We start from the raw sequence: 22206 nt of genomic DNA, 5'->3' as shown, positions 1-22206 counted from the left end.
GCGGCTTCCCTCGCTCTCGCTTCCCCGCGCACCACTGGTCAACGGCGCGCCGGGAATCGGGAGAGCTTCGCCCACGGCTGCCACGTGGTCGGTGGCTGACGAGATGGCGGAGATGTAGTCCGGACTCAGGCTTCCACACCGAACCCCGAGTCCTCCTCTTGCCTCTCCTTATATCCTCCTTGGCGGAGCAAAGCCACGCCTCTTACCACGCCCCCTTCAGAACCTTCTCGATGGTTCCCGCATGTACCCCTGAGCTCCGCCCATTAACTTTGGCCCAGATCGAACCCGTAGCCCTGATTGGCTATGACCGATGCGGCAATGCCTATGCAGCCCTCTGTATGTCGGTGTGCTCTCTCATTACACATGTGTAGTGACTTTGGGGATGTCACTATGGGGTGCCGGCCCGGGAGGTCCGTGGCGTGCCATGTACTCACGTCGCGGACAGCACCGTGTGGGTTGCTGTGTAAGGCCGGCTCTAGCAGAGCACGGTGTGCGATGCACTGTCATTGCGTACACCCCGTAGGTGGGTGTAGTAGCAGCCCTAGCGGGGCTTGGTGAGCACTGGGATAGCGCGGGCACCACGCATGGCGTGCAGTGCGGGAGAGTGTCAGCCCAGAGACAGGGTTGCCCTGGGCCGTGGCACTTTGGTTGACCCCGTAGACACGTGATCCGGAGTGTCCACAGAGAGGCCCCCAGGTGGGGGGGCTAGGGGGTGATCACGTGTCCGGGGAGAGCTCTCGAGAGGGACTGAGAGGGAGCTGGAACGCTCACGAAGGTGGGCGGGGCTGAGGGCGGAGCCGGCGCCGACCCGGGAGGATATAAGGTGGGTCCTTGAGAGGGACCGGGGTCGCTTCGTTCTACAAGCTGGAAGCTCCACGTCCTAAAAGCTGGAAGCTCCATGTCCTACATCTGAAGAGGCACCAACACGTGGCCGGGACCCGAGTGAGGGTCCGGTCCATCATAGCTGTAACTCCTGTGTGTAGTGTAGTTAGCTGGGTGGTCACCACCCTAGGCTGTATCTGGTAAAGGGGCAGTTACCCCTTTCGTATATACATATTGGGAATAAATGTGTTGCCTCTGAAGAATAACATCTGCGACTCAGTTGGACTCACTACAACTAGTGTCGGAAGTGGCCAACACGCTAGTCTATATAGCTAGCGGTAAACTATGTCTACACGTCACAGACCACGTACCAGGACGTCGGACAGCGGGGAAGAGGACCTCGTGCCATCTATCAATCAGGAGGATGCGGGGGAGATGCTGCCAGCAGAGCAAAGCGCCATCCGGGCGCACGACGCCTCGCCGTCAGCGGAGGCGACCCTCCGGGAGGCGCACGGTCGCCTCGCGGAGCTCCTCCATGCTGCGGCTTCGATCCTCGTGGAGATCAGTCCCATGATCGCGCCGGTGAAGGAGGGAGCGTCGGTGCCGCTCGTGGATGATGACTTCGCCGCCATTTCGCAGCAGGCAGGAATTTCTGCGGCGCAGCCCGCGTCCTCGGCCGCCATTTTGTCGCCGGCGCGGAGCGAGCAGCCCACCAAACTTGAAGATGCGCCGTCGGCGCCGATGGACATCCCGGCTCTCCGCCATCGGCTTCCTTTTATTAAAGAGTTTGCGGCTACCAGTGGTGACTGGGTGGCCTTCAAGTGGCGGTTCCTCACGAACGCCGACTTGGCGGGATAGATGGAGGCGGAGGCGCTGTGGGCATTGCCTGCTGCCTACGACGACGACGCCCTTGCAGAATTTCTCGCCATCCCGCCGCTAGAGAGGTCCACCCTTACTCAGGCTTTCGACGAGATGGCGTCAATCTACGAGCATCTGGCGAATACGCGCCACAAGTTCACCACGCGACGGAAGGGTGAAACCGAGTAAGCCCTCGCCTTCCATAGCGCGCTTTTGGCGCTGGCAAAGGCTGCCTTCCCGAAAATGAACCACGATGGTATCGACGCGTTGGTCCTCGAGAGACTACTGGCCTTGACGAAAGTCCTCCACACCATTCTTCCAGCCGAAGATGACATTTTGTCCCTCAAGATTGCCAAGTGCATCCAGGCCCAGCAACTTCTACAACAGTACAGGGCGCAGGTGACATGTGCTGCCTCCTGCACGGTGCCGGGGCCACCTGATGGAGCGGAGCCCGTTCCGGCATGCACGGCGACTCGGGATGGAGGCGTGACGGTGTAACGCGATGGACGAACGGGCAGCGGTGGCCAAGGTCGTCGTCATGTTCCGGCGGCGATCGTGTCATCGGCTTCAATTGTGGCCTGCCGGGGCACATGTCATCGGGCTGCCACGTACCACGACGGTGCCTCCCTGCACCACCGCCATCGTACTGCTCCCTAAGGCGAGTCGCGACGCACTCCACACTCAACTCCTGGCTTCACTTCACCCATTTAGGTGACTCGGTTCACGTCTCGGTCGCGCGTCAGTACGGGGGGGTCCTATAAGTGATCGTGATGTTCGTCTGCTCCGACTGGATCAGTGGTCGGAGCTGGCCCATCATGTGGTGGCGGCGACCGCGGGTTCGTCTGCCGTGCTTGGATGTATCGAGGGTATAGACCATCATCTCAGAATTAATGTACAATATTTTGCCCCCTAAGTCTCGGGCATTAGACCCCGTTGATGCACCGTATTTCGTCGCTAACGACGGCTCGTTGGATATTATTGGTTGGATAACGGCCGAGGTGCACATCGCTCATGTTAAATTGTCGAGACATATTGTTGTTTCTACGTCCCTGGCTGTTCCATGTTTACTTGGAACCGATTTCCTGGGTAGAATGCCCTTAAAAATCCGTATTGACCGTGGCTGCTTGGAATTGCAATCCGGCCGTCGTATGGCATTTTTGCCTTCCCCCACCCGGTTGTGCACGGCCAATGCTACGGTGCAAGCGCTTGCGCACCGGACGGTGAGAATCCCTCCCGGCGTGCAGATGTTAGTTTCCCTCCACTTGCGGAAGCCGCTCGACTTGGAGACTACGAAGGACGGAATTGATTTGGGACCTTCTAATAAGGTCAGTCACGGACTGACTTTGGTAGCAGCTCAGACATTAGTGTCCAACGACCAGGAACCTTTTATTCAGGCTCTTAACGCTGGGTTGAACACGACGGTCATCAAGCAGGGTACTGTGTTGGCTCATGCATCGCCGGCGCGTCCATAATGGGGTGTCATTGGTAATGTAGTTGCTGCGTCTTGCACACGACAACCCGGGACATGGATGAAGGTTGGATAGAAAAACTATCTTCTGAGAGTGGTGCTTTGTCTGCGGACCAGATGGGGAAGCTAGGGAGCTCTTGCGTGAATTTTTGGATATTTTTAGCAAGGGAAAATTTGATATTGGACGCACGTTGCTCCTGAGTCACCATATTGATACGGGTGACGTGGCCCCTATCCGGCAGAACCCCTACCAGCTGAACCCGGCAGAAAAGGAACATGTTCGGCTGGCGGTTGATGAAATGTTGGCCGCAGACATCATCTCACCATCCACCAGTCCCTGGGGAGCTCCGATTGTGCTTGTAAAAAAACACGATGGTAGCTTACGATTTTGCGTTGATTTTCACAAGCTTAATAAGGTTTCTGTTGTGGATGCATACCCCTTGCCTTGCATGGATGACTCGCTTGATGCGTTGGCAGGGGCGCGGTTCTTTTCCACCCTCGATCTCCTATCAGGGTTCTGGCAGTTTCCGCTTGGCAATGCTTCAAAACCTAAGACGGCCTTTCGTACGCTGCAGGGATTGTTTGAATTTAATCGGCTTCCTATGGGGCTCCATTCTGCACCAGCTACGTTCCAACGTTTGATGGAACTGGTCCTTGCGGGTCTCCAGTCAAACTCATGTTTAATATATCTCTACGATGTAATCGTCTTCAACCGCACTTTCGATGACCATTTGGTCTGACTGCATGCTGTCTCCCTCAAGATGCGTGCGGCTAACCTAAAATTTAAGCCACAGAAATGTCGCCTTCAGAAATCGGTTCGGTATCTTGGCCACATAGGGTATTGCAACGTCCCAGAGAAAACTGCGTGCGTCCGAAATTCCCCACCTCGGTGAGTGAGGTATGCAGTTTAATCGGCTTTGCTTCCTACGATCGCCGTTTCGTCGCCGGGTTCGCGTCAATTGCAAAACCTCTCCACGCATTGACAGCTAAAGGTCATAAGTTTCATTGGGGGGAGGAGGCTGCATTTCGTGCCATCCGCGATGGATTGGTAAACACCCCCCCCCCCCTCCTGCGTTATCCAGATTTTTCATTGCCGTTCATCCTTGATACGGATGCTAATAATACTGGAATTGGAGCCATCTTGTAGCAGGTTGTCAACGGGGTGGAGAGCGTTGTTGCATACGGCAGTAGGGTACTGTCTCCAGCCGAACAGCGGTGCTGTATTACGCGCCGTGAATTGCTGGCCATTGTGGTTTTTGTGCACCACTTGTACGATAGACGATTTGAGGTGCGCTACAATCATGCTGCGCTCCAATACGCGCTGCATGTAGACCAGCCGTCAGGCCAATTATCACGCTGGCTGGAGATCCTGCAGGACTTCTCGTTCGATGTTACGTACCGCAAGGGTTCTCGCCATACGAACGCCGACGCCCTGTCGCGATCGCCAACGACTGGAGAGTGTGCATGTTTTTCGGGTTCTGGGCACTGTAAACCGGCTAATGTGACCTCGCTCCCTCCTCTCGCGGCATCTGCCATGGCGGCGACGGGCGGGGTGGCTGCCGGCCCGGTCGCACGGGATGCAGTCATTGGGTTGGATTACAAAGAATGGGGACGCCTTCAGGCGGAGGACGCATCACTGCTCAAATTGCGGCGTCGTATTAGAGAAGCTGATGGGGACGCGGATCGACGCGGCGTCGCCTCGGTCATTCTGCGGGGCGGCTTGCTCATGCATTTGGATGGAGGGCTGTGCCGTTATACCATTGACGTTCCCACTGGCCGGCATTGTCTGGGGATGTCGATAATTTACTCAAAGGATGCGTGCAGTGTCCTCAGCAGAAGCCGCCGGCGAAATCCCGCCGTCCCCCCCATTGCAATCGATTCAGGTGTCGCGCGTCAATGAACATGTTGCTCTGGACATCCTTGGTCCGTTCTCCACTACCGTTCGGAGGAACAAATATTTGCTTGTGGGGGTCGAGTATTTTCACGATGGCCTGTCGCCTGGCCGCTCCCTAATCAATCGGCTGTGACTATTACTGAGGCATTCCTCAATGGCTATGTTATGGACAAGGGTGCTCCTGAACGCCTGTTGACCGATCAGGGCAAGAATTTATCTTCTAAATTGTTGCGTGAGGTCTGCGATTTGTTGGGTACGAAAAAGGTACGCACGTCACCGTACTACCTACAGACGGATGGCATGGTCGAACGGCTACATAGAACTTTGATCTCCATGTTAAGCCACCAGGTCAGTGAATCGATTGGGAATTACACATCCGAACGGTCCTCACTACTTACAGGATGGCCCTGCACACATCCACTGGCTACTTACCGTTTTTTTAATGTATGGAAAGGAATACGATCCCCCCCATCGATGTGCAGTTACAAGTCACACCCAAAATGTCTCAATCCAAGATTTCGGACTCCATTTGCTTCACTCTTCAAAAGCTTTCTGAGGCACGGGAAGCTTCCAGGGTTAATTCCGAGTTCCGACAATTGGCAAACGAACAGATTAAGGGAGTGGGTGCTTCTCTGTATGAATGGGTGCCTGGGGACAAGGCCTGGTTGTACTGTCTGCAGGTGCTGGTGGGTACATCGCCTAAATTACTCCAGCCCTGGTGGGGGCCGGTCGATGTTATTCGGGTTCGACCACAGTGTGTCCAGATCCGCTTGGGTCGGCGGAGTTGGTTCGTGCATCCCTCTCGCCTGAAACCGTTTATCGCGCCGCGCGAATTTTCTACATTTCCATATCGCAGGGGCCGAGTGTCGAATGTGTCCGACGAGCCTCGGTGTGTGCCCGCTGAGATTGGTCCTCAGCGGAGCGATTCTGTTCCACCCCCAGGTGCCACGCGACAAACGTCTCCCGAATGGCCGCTCATGCCGGCTTCGCAGGCTTCGGGCGTGGAGGACCCGTCGACCCGGCGTACTGCTCTCCGTGAGGAACCGGGTTCGGCGGAACATTTGCACATTCCCCCCGGGACCTCCAGGGTGAGCGAGCCCACCTCCCCGGGGGCCCGGCATGACGAACTCGCTCAAAGTCTCATTTTTCATGATCCCCATAGTAACGACATTATCAGTGGCGTAGTAACGACATTATCAGTGGCGTAGTAACGACATTATCAGTAGCGTAGTAACTACATTATCAGTGGCGTAGTAACTACATTATCAGTGGCGTAATAACGACATTATCAGTGGTGTAGTAACTACATTATAAGTGGCGTAGTAACAACATTATCAGTGGCGTAGTAACGACATCAGTGGTGTAGTAAACTACATTATCGGTGGTGTAGTAAACTACATTATCAGTGGTGTAGTAACTACATTATCAGTGACGTAGTAACGACATTATCAGTGGCATAGTAGCTTACATTATCAGTAGAGTAGTAACTACATTATCAGTGGCGTAGTACGACATTATCAGTGGCGTAGTAACTACATTATCAGTCGAGTAGTAACTACATTATCAGTGGCGTAGTAACGACATTATCAGTGGCGTAGTAACAACATTATCAGTGGCATAGTGACTACATTTTCAGTGGTGTAGTAATGACATCATTGGCGTAGTAACTACATTATCAGTGGCGTAGTAACTACATTATCAGTGGTGTAGTAACGACATTATCCGTGGTGTAGTAACGACATTATCAGTGGTGTAGTAACTACATTATCAGTGGCATAGTGACTACATTATCAGTGGCATAGTGACTACATTATCAGTGTTGTAGTAACTACTTGATCAGTGGTGTAGTAACTACAAAATCTGTGGCATAGTGACTCCATTATCAGTGGTGTAGTAACGACAATATCAGTGGCATAGTAACATCAGTGGCATAGTGACTACATTTTCAGTGTTGTAGTAACTACATTATCAGTGGTGTAGTAACTACTTTATCAGTGGCATAGTAGCAACATTATCAGTGGTGTAGTAACTACATTATCAGTGGCGAAGTAACTACATTATCAGTGGCGTAGTAACGACATTATCAGTGACGTAGTAACTACATTATCAGTGGCGTAGTAACTACATTATCAGTGGCGTAGTAACTACATTATTAGTGGATTATGAACGACATTATCAGTGGCGTAATAACTACATCAGTGGTGTAGTAAACTACATTATCGGTGGTGTAGTAAACTACATTATCAGTGGTGTAGTAACTACATTATCAGTGACGTAGTAACGACATTATCAGTGGCATAGTAGCTTACATTATCAGTAGAGTAGTAACTACATTATCAGTGGCGTAGTACGACATTATCAGTGGCGTAGTAACTACATTATCAGTCGAGTAGTAACTACATTATCAGTGGCGTAGTAACGACATTATCAGTGGCGTAGTAACAACATTATCAGTGGCATAGTGACTACATTTTCAGTGGTGTAGTAATGACATCATTGGCGTAGTAACTACATTATCAGTGGCGTAGTAACTACATTATCAGTGGTGTAGTAACGACATTATCCGTGGTGTAGTAACGACATTATCAGTGGTGTAGTAACTACATTATCAGTGGCATAGTGACTACATTATCAGTGGCATAGTGACTACATTATCAGTGTTGTAGTAACTACTTTATCAGTGGTGTAGTAACTACAAAATCTGTGGCATAGTGACTCCATTATCAGTGGTGTAGTAACGACAATATCAGTGGCATAGTAACATCAGTGGCATAGTGACTACATTTTCAGTGTTGTAGTAACTACATTATCAGTGGTGTAGTAACTACTTTATCAGTGGCATAGTAGCAACATTATCAGTGGTGTAGTAACTACATTATCAGTGGCATAGTGACTACATTATCAGTGGCATAGTAGCAACATTATCAGTGGTGTAGTAACTACATTATCAGTGGCGAAGTAACTACATTATCAGTGGCGTAGTAACGACATTATCAGTGACGTAGTAACTACATTATCAGTGGCGTAGTAACTACATTATCAGTGGCGTAGTAACTACATTATTAGTGGATTATGAACGACATTATCAGTGGCGTAGTAACTACATTATCAGTGGTGTAGTAACGACATTATCAGTGGTGTAGTGACTACATTATCTGTGGCGTAGTAATGACATTATCAGTAGTGCAGTAACTACGTTATTCAGTGGCGTAGTGACTACATTATTAGTGGCGTGGTAACTACATTACCAGTGGTGTACTAACTACATTATCAGTGGTGTAGTAACTACATTATCAGTGGCGTAGTAACTACATTATCAGTGGTGTAGTAACGACATTATCAGTGGCGTAGTAACTACATTATCAGTGGTGTAGTAGCTACATTGTCAGTGGCATAGTAACTAAATTATCAGTGGCGTAGTAACGACATTATCAGTGGTGTAGTAAACTACATTATCGGTGGTGTAGTAAACTACTTTATCAGTGGTGTAGTAACTTCATTATCAGTGACGTAGTAACGACATTATCAGTGGCATAGTAACTTACATTATCAGTAGTGTAGTAACTACATTATCAGTGGCGTAGTAACTACATCATCAGTGACGTAGTAACTACATTATCAGTGGTGTAGTGACTACATTATCAGTGACGTAGTAACTACATTATGAGTGGCGTAGTAATGACATCATTGGCGTAGTAACTACATTATCAGTGGCGTAGTAACTACATTATCAGTGGCGTAGTAGCGACATTATCAATGGCGTAGTAACGACATTATCAGTGGTGTAGTAACTAAATTATCAGTGGCATAGTGACTACATTATCAGTGGCATAGTGACTACATTATCAGTGTTGTAGTAACTACTTTATCAGTGGTGTAGTAACTACATTATCAGTGGCATAGTGACTCCATTATCAGTGGTGTAGTAACGACATTATCAGTGGCATAGTAACTACATTATCAGTGGCATAGTGACTACATTATCAGTGGCATAGTGACTACATTATCAGTGGCATAGTGACTACATTATCAGTGGCATAGTGACTCCATTATCAGTGGTGTAGTAACGACATTATCAGTGGCATAGTAACATTATCAGTGGCATAGTAACTACATTATCAGTGGCATAGTAACTACATTATCAGTGGCATAGTGACTACATTATCAGTGTTGTAGTAACTACATTATCAGTGACGTAGTAACGACATTATCAGTGGCATAGTAACTTACATTATCAGTAGTGTAGTAACTACATTATCAGTGGCGTAGTAACTACATTATCAGTGGCGTAGTAACTACATCATCAGTGACGTAGTAACTACATTATCAGTGGCGTAGTGACTACATTATCAGTGGCATAGTGACTACATTATCAGTGGCATAGTAACTACATTATCAGTGGCGTAGTAACTACATTATCAGTGGCGTAGTAACTACATTATCAGTGGCGTAGTGACTACATTATCAGTGGCGTAGTGACTACATTATCACTGACGTAGTAACTACATTATGAGTGGCGTAGTAATGGCATCATTGGCGTAGTAACTACATTATCAGTGGCGTAGTAACTACATTATCAGTGGCGTAGTAACGACATTATCAATGGCGTAGTAACGACATTATCAGTGGTGTAGTAACTACATTATCAGTGGCATAGTGACTACATTATCAGTGGCATAGTGACTACATTATCAGTGTTGTAGTAACTACATTATCAGTGGTGTAGTAACTACATTATCAGTGGCGTAGTGACTCCATTATCAGTGACGTAGTGACTACATTATCAGTGGTGTAGTAACTACATTATCAGTGACGTAGTGACTACATTATCAGTGACGTAGTGACTACATTATCAGTGGTGTAGTAACTACATTATCAGTGGCGTAGTGACTACATTATCAGTGACGTAGTAACTACATTATCAGTGGTGTAGTGACTACATTATCAGTGACGTAGTAACTACATTATCAGTGGTGTAGTAACTACATTATCAGTGGCGTAGTGACTACATTATCAGTGGCGTAGTAACTACATTATCAGTGGCGTAGTAACTACATTATCAGTGGCGTAGTGACTACATTATCAGTGGCGTAGTGACTACATTATCACTGACGTAGTAACTACATTATGAGTGGCGTAGTAATGGCATCATTGGCGTAGTAACTACATTATCAGTGGCGTAGTAACTACATTATCAGTGGCGTAGTAACGACATTATCAATGGCGTAGTAACGACATTATCAGTGGTGTAGTAACTACATTATCAGTGGCATAGTGACTACATTATCAGTGGCATAGTGACTACATTATCAGTGTTGTAGTAACTACATTATCAGTGGTGTAGTAACTACATTATCAGTGGCGTAGTGACTCCATTATCAGTGACGTAGTGACTACATTATCAGTGGTGTAGTAACTACATTATCAGTGACGTAGTGACTACATTATCAGTGACGTAGTGACTACATTATCAGTGGTGTAGTAACTACATTATCAGTGGCGTAGTGACTACATTATCAGTGACGTAGTAACTACATTATCAGTGGTGTAGTGACTACATTATCAGTGACGTAGTAACTACATTATCAGTGGTGTAGTAACTACATTATCAGTGGCGTAGTGACTACATTATCAGTGACGTAGTAACTACATTATCAGTGGCGTAGTAACTACATTATCAGTGGCGTAGTGACTACATTATCAGTGGCGTATTAACTACATTATCAGTGGCGTAGTAACTACATTATCAGTGGCGTAGTAACTACATTATCAGTGGCGTAGTAACTACATTATCAGTGGCGTAGTAACGACATTATCAGCTCAGCGGGTGCGGCAATCGATCAGATGAGGCCCCAGTATTTGATTTGTGTCGCACTGTCGGCTATTCTATATCGCGGCTCCTCTTGCCTAATCGCGTCCTCGTTACTCCGCTCACGGTCTAGAACATTGAACGCAGTGGGGGCGCCTCCGTCTTCGTAACATGCAGCCACCACAGCTCCGTAGTTTGGTGGCTGTCAAGGGGGGGGGGGGGGGAACTCGTAGCTTTGACCACCGGGTGGTAGCGAGGCACCCCCTGCCCCCACGCCCGTGACGCGACTGTTGTCCACTGCTACACTGTACGCACATCCTCTGTCGCCTTTGCTCCGTTCCGAGCCGGCACTCCGCTGAGACGTTTCCCCCCCTCCCACTCTGCTCTGCACTCCCTCCCACGCGGTCCTCCGAGCCAAGTCCCTGCACTCATGCGAAGTCACGCAGCAACACTCCGCTCTCTCCCTCCCCGACTCGTCCACTCTCCTCTCGTCCCCGTCGCACACTCACGGCACGACTCACCGCCTCCTCTGGGCTCGCTGTGGTCGAGGCTCCGCGGGTGAAATTCCGCAGCACGCTTCTGCCGGGACGGGGGGGGGGGGGGCAGTTTCCCCACAGAACAACGATTGTGGGGTTTTCGCAGCGGTACCCACTTTAGCGACCATAGAGGAGGGATGATGGGCTGAGTGGAAAAAAACACCGGCCCATGAATTTGCCCGAGAAGAACTTCCTCAATCAGGAGTGAAAATATCGCCACCAACAGCTTGCGATTCAATCAATTGTTGCGATTTGATAAAAAAAAATCCAATATTGTATTACTGAATGATAACGCCTATCGTGGCTGGAGGGGTGATGCGAACCCATGCCTCGCATCACACAGATTCTCACAAACGCGATTCCACGGGTGGATGAGTAAGCGTATGAATCGATAGTGGTCTACCAGTCATGCATCACTTCGACTTGTCTGTAGTTTGTGTTTGAAAGGAGAAGACTGCTGAGTTTGGAGAGATGTTAACTATCTCGCCTGGTATGCAGGAGGTCGTGGGTTCTATCCCGACCCGGACGCCTGCTGTATATTTGGAGTTTGCGTGTCTCTCTCCCCATGGTCCAGTGGATTTTTCTGCAGGTCCTCTAGTTTTCCCCTCCAAATTTAGAAACACGCATGTAGAGTATTTGGCTGCTATGAACATTTACACGCGATAAGCCACTTCGTTGGCCTATCATTTGTGGCCAGGTGGCTTCTGAAAAAGAGCTGCGTAGGATCAGTGTGGGCCTCACCTGGTCAAATAGAAATAGGCTCTGGCCCCCGAGAGATCTGAGCAAGGCACAACACATCACGCGGTAGCCTCGTCAGCTGTGGCCGTGCATTCTTGGCACAATTCTAAAACTCACTTAGCACGTTTGTCAATCCCGTGACCGTATAACAGATAGAGTACGCACGCGATAGCGACTGTTGCCAAAACAACGATTACTGAAACTATTTTTTAAATATCTTACCAGGTTAGGCCCACTGAGCTGTATGGCTCTTCTTCAGACGCGAACTGCCCGCCATTGATAGCCAAACGAAGTGGCTTATACTGTATCATCGTCGTGTGGAAACGTCCAGCAGCCAAAGACTCTAAACGCACGTTCATTCTAAATGTGGAGCGGGAAACCGGATGACCCGGAGAAAAATCCATGCGACCGCGGGGATGAGAGACATTCAAACTTAAAATATACAGCAGCAGGCGTCAGGGTCCCGATGGAACCCACGACCTCCTGTATACCAGGCGAGACAGTTAACATCTCCTAGCCACCAGCGAATTACCCTTTTAATAAGGTGATGAAGAATACCGGCATGAAATGATGTTTCATGATGAATGCAGCGAGCGAGGTTTGAGTCGTGGCAGGAGTTTATGGCACTCATGGCCAGACAAGACAGGCAGTGGAGACAGTGGGCAGGCGGAGGAGGAGTCGGTGGTGGCGGTGAGTCATTGTGCAAAGAAATTCCGACATCCAGTCGATGCCTTCGCCCCTCCCTCGTCGTCGCGATGACGCCTCGAGCCCCTCGGGGGTGAGAGACCCCCGACCACTCACGGGGGGGGGGGGCTGAAGGCCGCCGCGCTGTCGCCACCGCGCGCCACGGGGGCCTCGCCCCGGGCACGGCAGGCGGCTTCCACATCTGAGCGCGAGGCTTCCTTCTCCAGCCTCCACTCCACACGCGCGCTCTTGCCAATTTGGCAAAAGTATCCGGAATACCTCAGGGGAGGGACCCCCCCCCCCCACCATCCCCATCCACTCCAGTGTCTTGGATTTTTTTTGTTATTTTTTTGGCTGCGTTTAGTGAAAATTCCTGGAAGCTCCGGGTCGTCTCCGAGTGTAAATCCATGCCATAATTCTCACAGACGTTCCATATCTGAGCCTCGCATCGCAGCTCAAACAAAACTCAAGCGAGGGTCACGGAGTTCCTACGGGAAGGGGCCAAGACGCTCCTCCTCCTCCTCCCCACCACAAACTCGTTGACACGCAGGGGCGCAGCACGCACGCACGGGCAGCCCGTCACAGGGCCTGGTGTCTGTATGTACGTGACACTTCTTTCGCACCGTACGTACGTATGTACGTGACACTTCTTTCGCGTGCTCGTCGGAGGTGTTGGCACGCGTGGTGGCCAGCGGAAGAGCACGGCGGGCTATCGTGAACCCGGGCCGCGTGAGTTCAACTCCCGGCGACGGTCAACACAGTGGCGAGCGATGTCTGAATTTGGTCCTGGGCCAATTGAGCGGCCACGACAAAGCGCACTGACTGACGTGGTGAAGTATGGTCAAACGACACCCCCCCCCCCGCACCGCCTCTCCCATGATAGACACAGCATGGGGACAATCTGCTCATTCAACAGTGGGTTGACAAGGGGGCCGTGCAGTGCGGATGTTCTTGGGTTACAGAAACTCCGTCATCGGTTTAACACGTGGGAGACTTCCGCGACCAAAATGATCCACAAAAGAGGTTTTTTTGGGGGTTAGATCGCGTAAATATGAATGTGTCGTTAAACCCGCAAACCAACCAACACATTACTCGTTCAGCACTAACCGGTGTGTTGGAGAGTAAACCCACAACATTTACAATTCCAGTACCCAGCCTCATCAGACGATGATGCTGGTTGTAAATCGCGGCGAAACGTCGTACTAGAATTGTAAATTGTTGTCTATTCACTCTCCAACACACCGGCGTGCTGACAAAGTAGCTAATCGTCACGTTTCGTTCACGTGACAAACCTTACGAGTTGGCTGTGCCGGGTTGGTGGCGGGTTTGACGACACACACCGACACACATTGACACACACTGACACACATTGACACACATTTCTCTATTAAGGCGATCGTGTTCGCCGTGCGCGTGGTCCCGGCCGCCGCTCCTCGCACCCTGCCCCGCGCGATGCCTCTCTGCTGCTGCTGTGCAATGACAAAAACACAGAACACACACACACACGTTAACACACACACACGTTAACACACACACACGTTAACACACACACACGTTAACACACACACACACACACACACGTTAACACACACACACACACACACACGTTAACACACACACACACACACACACGTTAACACACACACACACACACACACGTTAACACACACACACACACGTTAACACACACACACACGTTAACACACGTTAACACACACACACGTTAACACACACACACACACGTTAACACACACACACACACACGTTAACACACACACACACACACACACGTTAACACACACACACACACACGTTAACACACACACACACACGTTAACACACACACACACACACGTTAACACACACACACACACACACGTTAACAAAGACAAAGATCCCCCGTATAGCCTACAGACTGTAGGGGCAAGTGCTGTTAGCGAGCACCTATGAAGGCCGGAACGGTACACGAGGGGGTGGGTGGCCAGCACCACGCCCGACCGCCTTTGTCTCCCCAGTGGCGATGTTTACACACCGCACCAGGTACTCATTTAAGGCTGAGTCGACCTAGGGGAGGCCCAGGACCGGTTCAGATAATCGTCACTGGTGTTAGCCGTGAGCGGGAATCGAACTCGGGTCGCCAGGTTCATAGCGCAGCGCGCTAACCGCTACACTACCGCTCCCCACAACACACAGAACACACACACACACTAACACACACAGAACACACACACGTTAACACACACACGTTAACACACACACGTTAACACACGTTAACACACACACGTTAACACACACACGCATACAGAGAAATAGATCCCCCGTGTAGCCTTAACAGACTGGAGGGGCAAGTGCTGTTAGCGAGCACCTATGAAGGCCAGAACGCCACACTAGGGGTGGGTGGCCACGAGACCAGCCCGGCCGCCTTTGTCTCCCCCGTGGCGATGTTTACACACCGCACCGGGCACTCGTGGGATGTTGAGTCGACGGACGTAGTGCCCAGGACCGGTTCAGATAATCGTCACTGGCCTTGACCGTGAGCGGGAGTCGAACTCGGGCCGCCGGGTTCATCGAACAGCGGGGCTACACCGCCGCTCCCCACTAGCCCTGGGACACACAAAGACACACGCTCACTCAAGGTCTCTCTATCGCATCACATTACATCGGCTGCGATGCATTCAGCAACCATCAGGCGCGTGCGGTGGGTAACGGACGTCGTGAAGTTGAGAGCGAGTGGGGGGGTGGCTCAGCGGGCGAGCGGGGACCCCGCGCTGTGCGGCGGAGGAGACGCCAGGAGGAGGAGGAGGTGGCGCTGCTGCTGCTGCTGCTGATGGTGGTGATGGTGGTGATGGTGGTGACAGAGGAAGTGGGTATTCTTTTTATAACCGAGAGCAATTACCCCGCACATTTGTAATAAGGCAGCCAGCGGGCAGACGGGGCGGGGGGAGAGACCCCGCGTCGCCCGCTGGTGGTGCTGTGTTGGTGATGCTGTTGGTGATGGTGGTGCTGTGTTGGTAGTGCTGTGTTGGTGGTGCTGTTGGTGATGGTGGTGCTGTGTTGGTGGTGCTGTGATGGTGGTGCTGTGTTGGTGGTGCTGTTGGTGGTGCTGTGTTGGTGGTGCTCTTGGTGATGGTGGTGCTGTGTTGGTGGTGCTGTTGGTGATGGTGATGCTGTGTTGGTGGTGTTGTGTTGGTGGTGCTGTGTTGGTGGTGCTGTGTTGGTGGTGCTGTTGGTGATGCTGTGTTGGTGGTGCTGTGTTAGTGGTGTTGTGTTGGTGGTGCTGTTGGTGATGGTGGTGCTGTGTTAGTGGTGTTGTGTTGGTGGTGCTGTTGGTGGTGCTGTGTTGGTGGTGCTCTTGGTGATGGTGGTGCTGTGTTGGTGGTGCTGTTGGTGATGGTGGTGCTGTGTTGGTGGTGTTGTGTTGGTGGTGCTGTGTTGGTGGTGCTGTTGGTGGTGCTGTTGGTGGTGCTGTTGGTGATGGTGGTGCTGTGTTGGTGGTGCTGTTGATGATGGTGGTGCTGTGTTGGTGGTGCTGTGTTGGTGGTGCTCTTGGTGATGGTGGTGCTGTGTTGGTGGTGCTGTTGGTGATGGTGGTGCTGTGTTGGTGGTGTTGTGTTGGTGGTGCTGTGTTGGTGGTGCTGTTGGTGGTGCTGTTGGTGGTGCTGTGTTGGTGGTGCTGTTGGTGATGGTGGTGCTGTGTTGGTGGTGCTGTTGATGATGGTGGTGCTGTGTTGGTGGTGCTATGTTGGTGGTGCTGTTGGTGATGGTGGTGCTGTGTTGGTGGTGCTCTTGGTCATGGTGGTGCTGTGTTGGTGGTGCTGTGGTGGTGGTGCTGTGTTGGTGGTGCTCTGTTGGTGGTGCTGTTGGTGATGGTGGTGCTGTGTTGGTGGTGATGGTGGTGGTGCTGTGTTGGTGGTGCTGTGTTGGTGGTGCTGTTGGTGATGGTGGTGCTGTGTTGGTGGTGATGGTGGTGGTGCTGTGTTGGTGGTGCTGTTGGTGGTGCTGTGTTGGTGGTGCTGTTGGTGATGCTGTGTTGGTGGTGCTGTGTTGGTGGTGCTGTGTTGGTGGTGATGGTGGTGGTGCTGTGTTGGTGGTGTTGTGTTGGTGGTGCTGTTGGTGATGGTGGTGCTGTGTTGGTGGTGCTGTGTTGGTGGTGCTGTTGGTGATGGTGGTGGCGCGCTCTTCTCCGCTGTCTCCGTGGTCGCCAGGCGGTGAGCGAGTGGCAGGGAGCATTAAGGATTTTCAGGGGCATTACGGCTTGCTCGGCGGCGCACATAACTGCCCCTGAAAGTCCCTTCTCTTTCCTGCTGCGCAGCCGCGGACACGTCCGAGCCGGTTCCCTTGCGGGGGGGGGGGGTCCAGAGTTTGCACTCTTGCGATGTCCACGAGTCCCGGTAGCTCCGTCTCGCCGCCTTTGCCCTCCGGTGGCAGCAATGGATGGACGACGCGTGGCCTGGGATCCCAACTCTGTCCCTCTTCGCCTCGTCCAAGCGTGCACTGTCCAGCGCATGTCTTCGTTATTTGTTGGCTGACCATCGAACAAAGACGGCGGTCGTCGCATCGCGCGCTTTCAGACGCGCTGCTTCTGCGGCCGTCGGGAACGTTCTCCTTGCGATATCAGGAAGCCACTGAGAGCTGTGCGCTTTTACATCATCTAGGCTGACAAATTAATTTCTTATTAGAAATGAGTTTGTTGTCCTTCACCCCGCACCAACGATTAGCACGGTTGGCTACGTACGGTGCGAAAGAAGTTGAACATACATACAATACGAGTACATTACATTCGCTGGTATGTCCTCAAATGTTTTGCTTCACTGCCTCGCAGATGGCAGTGAGGCAGTGGAGTTGTAGCTTTCGGCTCTCGGCCCTCTCCGTCGAGCGACTTTTCCCGCTTTCTCGGGGAGGTCTCACCCCGCCCCTCCAAGCCCCCCACCCCGCCCCTCCAAGCCCCCCCCCACCCAGCCCATCCAAGCCCCCCCCACCCAGCCCATCCAAGCCCCCCCCCCCGCCCCTCCAAGCCCCCCCCCCCACCCCGCCCCTCCAAGCCCCCCCCCACCCCGCCTTCGAACCAAACAACCCGAGGTCGATTCCTGCTCACGGCCCAACACCAGTGACGATTATCTGAACCGATCCTGGGCCTCCCCTAAGTCGACTCAGCCTCAAAACGAGCCCCCGGTGCGGTGTGTAAACATCGCCTGGAGGGAGACAAAGGCTGCCGAGCGCTGATGCCGGCCACTCACCCCCTCGTGCGCCGTGCCGGCCTGCATCGGTGCTACTCGCTCGCAGCACTTGCCCCCCAAAGGTCTGTTCACGGCTATATGGGGGGGGGGACCCTTGTCTCTGTTGAGTGACGAAGTCGCTCATCCCGTGTGTGCTTGACACGACAGCCCCCCACTGGCGCCACCGCCACCACCGCCGGCGACGTCCACGCGGGGCACTGCGGTGACATCGCCGCGGGCGGCCGCTCCGCGAGTCCGCGACGCCGAGGCCAGAAGGGAGCAGAAGGGAGCGCGGCGCGTGCCCGGTGCCTGGCATCACCCCCCCCCCAGCCCCCCCCCACACCCCCCCCACACCCCCCGGTGTCGTTTGGTGAATCTATGCTTTCTGGGTGAGCGCCAAAGGGGGAGTCCTAAAACGAAATTCTAAAAGGAGTGTTTTGTTATTTTGCCAGTAAGGCCCACTGAGTTATATCGCTGTTTGTTTTCAGAAGTGACAAATAATAGCACGACCAAGTGGTGGATAATTATCACCACCATCACCACCATCACCACCATCATCATCACCATCACCACCATCATCATCACCATCATCACCATCATCATCACTATCATCATCACCACCATCATCACCATCATCACCACCATCATCATCACCATCATCACCATCATCACTATCATCACCATCATCATCACCATCATTACCATCACCACCACCATCATCACCATCATCACCACCATCATCGCTATCATCACCATCACCACCATAATCACCATCATCACCATCATCATCACCATCATCACCATCATCATCACCATCATCACCACCATCATCATCACCATCATCATCATCATGTATTTCGGTAGATGGGCAGGCACGTGAGTATCAGCTGAGGACCCATTGAGACGAGGTGTTCGTCACAAACACAAGGGCTGGGTGGGATACAGGGCCCACTCAAAGTACACCAACATGTATTGAAAGTCAGCCAAACAGGTGATATATACCCAGCATCGAAATCTACCACGAATGGTTTAGATTCTGGAGGAACTACAATTATGTGCAAATGCGCGCACTTCTAGCGCTAAATATAGTGCCTTGTGGACATGAATGTCGAATAACGGTGGTCGGCTGACCAGTGCTGTCGATCGTGGAACCATCCAAATCTCCGCCACTGACAAACTGCCAACGGGAAACACTGATCCTGGCCGTCGTTTCGTGTAGCAAGTGTGATTGTGTTTCCCTCTTCCGAGAATTAATACTTAGGTTTCTTCACTCCGGCTCGAGTCAGCGGAGTGGCATGCTACAGGAGTGAATCATGCGCCACGGTAGATGTGATCTCCCTCGCCTGGTATACAGGAGGTCGTGGGTCCGATCCCGATCCTGACGATGCCTGCTGTATTGCCTGTATATTTGGAGTTTGCGTGTTCACTCTCTCCGTAGTCGCGTGGATTTTTCTACGGGTCCTCCGGGTTTCCCCTCCACATTTAGAATCGACATCAGACATTTAGAGTATTTGGCTGCTGCTATACATTGCCACATGATGCTGATAAGCCACTTCGTTGAGCTATTCGTGGTAGCCATGTCGCTTCTGAAAGAAAGCTATAGAGCTCAATGGGTCTTACCCGATTAAATACAAAAGTATAGTTTCTAGTTTAGAGTACACGTGGCTTTAGTTCCCAGAGCCAAACGGTGGTTCTGAGTTGGCCAGATGCCCTCTGAGTCTCGCCTCTGAGCGTCGTTAAAGACTCTGTGACGATTGCTGGCCGCGAGCTGTGTATTTACAGATTGGATGTTTAGTTCTTTTGAAAACCAGCCGCTGATCTATTCAACAATAATAATAGTAATTGCATTCCGTTTAATTATTTATTTGGTTCGTGAAGGGTGATGAAGCCAATTGCCAAGGCCTCCAATGTGTTTTTTTTAAATATAAAAACATCCCATTTAAGTGGGAAACTTTGCGAAACAGCTGAGCTGGCTTGAGGCTGCAGTGGAATGCCCCCAATCATGCCAGGAGGGCTTCAATCAAAAATGCCACGACTTGGAATGCATTACACACGCGCGCGCGTGCACACACACAAGACAAAGATCCCCCTCATAGTCTTAACAGACTTTTGTGGCAAGTGCTGATCGCGAGCACCTATGACGGCCGACACGGCACACGCAAGGCGCTTACTTGGGGAGGCTGAGTCCACCTAGCACCGGTTCAGATAATCGTCACTGGCGTTGGCCGCGAGCGGGAATCGAACTCGGGGTCACTGGGTTCGTAGCGCACTCGCGCTCATCCTTACACCCCCCCACCCCCCGTACACACACAACCCACTTGGCCCACATTCACAAGTTTCCAGAGAGATTTTTATTTCTCTCTCTCTTTGAAATCAAATGTTTACTCAACATCTCCGGCCCCTCTCGGTGTCCTCCTCAGCATCCATCTCCCCGCTGGTGCACGGGGAAGGTGGACAATGAGGAGAGCCAGCGTCCACTCATCGTCCACTCATCGTCCACCCCTCGGCACCCGTTGTGAGACGCTCTGCGGACCTGGCACGCGCGGCCGGGGTCACGGCGACTCCGGCCGGGGTCACGGCGACTCCGCGTCTCGAACCGCTGGAGGCTCGGGCCACGAGGTTGCCCGTGCCGGATATGCCCACGAGGCCTGCTCACATCAATACATTTCCATTCCTTCGCCAGCACTACGCAGGGAATCGTGTTGTTGTTGTTGTTGGCGGTGGTGGTGGTGGATTTGTCCTTTTCTTTGTTGCCGCTTTCAACGTCATTCCCATTTGTGCTGTCGGAGTTGGGCCCATGGCGTGAAGCGCCCACTCGGAACCCTCGCCGTGCGGTGTCGAGAACGGCGCGCGGCGGAAGGAGACACCGCAGAACTACCGCGGACACCCCTCTCAAGCTACACAGCAGCTACTGCCATCGGCGGAGTTTGACGTCTGTATTGGGGCGGGGGGGGGTCGCTTCGTCCCTCACATGACGAATCGCGGGTGTATATCATTGATTTATTTTTAATCTTTATTGTAAAACAGTGAAAATAAATTCATAATTGTGACCAGTTTGACGTTGTGGGGGGGGGGGGGGCATTGCCCTCCAGTGCCGCCCGCCCCCCAAACTCCGCCCATAGTTACTGCGCTTATTGACACGGTCTGCTCTATGTTTAGCTGTGTATAATTGTTTATTTTAAAAAATGGCCAATTTTTTTCCTGCTTCAGCAGCTCTCACCTGATGACGATTGCTTGTGCTGCGGTCGAAACGTCGTGATGATGTGATTATTTTTGTTATTTTTTAAATTATTTTTCTATCTACGTGGCTTTACCAAAAGACCCAAAGAATGTAATTGTTTTTTTTTATGTTTAACGATGCAATGGCGCTTTAGGTGGCAGATTTGTGCGAAAATATATGCTAACGCCATATGTTAACCGGAATAAATTGACTTGAATTGAAGTTTGCGACACGGCAGAGTGATGTTTGACTTCTTCCAGCCGGGATTGTGCTCCGTTACGCGGCTTGCGAGCCTGGATTACTCAGAGGCGGCTGAACCCCGGGATCGAACCCAGGCTCTCAGCGATGCTCCCTGTCCTGACCTCTAAGCCACGTGGTCAACCTCTGAAAAAATATTGAGATTTTTAAATATCCCCTTGGGGTGTAATGTAATCATTAATCCCCGCGAGGTGTAATGTAATCAGTAACCCATGTGATGTGTAATGTAATCAGTAATCCCCGTGATGTGTAATGTAATCAGTAATTACACGATGTGTAATATAATCAGTAATCCCCGTGATGTGTAATGTAATCAGTAATCATACGAGGTGTACATGGATTTAAATGCAAATGTATGTCACTGTGTCTTTGTGTCAACGTGCGTGCATGTATATGTATGTCTGTATGCATGTCAATGTGTGTGTCTGTATGTATGTCAATGTGTGTGTCTGTATGTATGTCAATGTGTGTGTCTGTATGTATGTCAATGTGTGTGTCTGTATGTATGTCAATGTGTGTGTCTGTATGTATGTCAATGTGTGTGTCTGTACGTATGTCAATGTGTGTGTCTGTACGTATGTCAATGTGTGTGTCTGTATGTATGTCAATGTGTGTGTCTGTATGTATGTCAATGTGTGTGTCTGTATGTATGTCAATGTGTGTGTCTGTATGTATGTCAATGTGTGTGTCTGTATGTATGTCA

This window comes from Lethenteron reissneri, chromosome 3, assembly GCF_015708825.2.
Source record: "Lethenteron reissneri isolate LAM-NWPU_2019-01 chromosome 3, ASM1570882v1, whole genome shotgun sequence".
NCBI lineage: Eukaryota > Metazoa > Chordata > Hyperoartia > Petromyzontiformes > Petromyzontidae > Lethenteron > Lethenteron reissneri.
The sequence above is the reverse complement of the archived record's forward strand: the minus strand, read 5'-3'. Positions refer to the sequence as shown.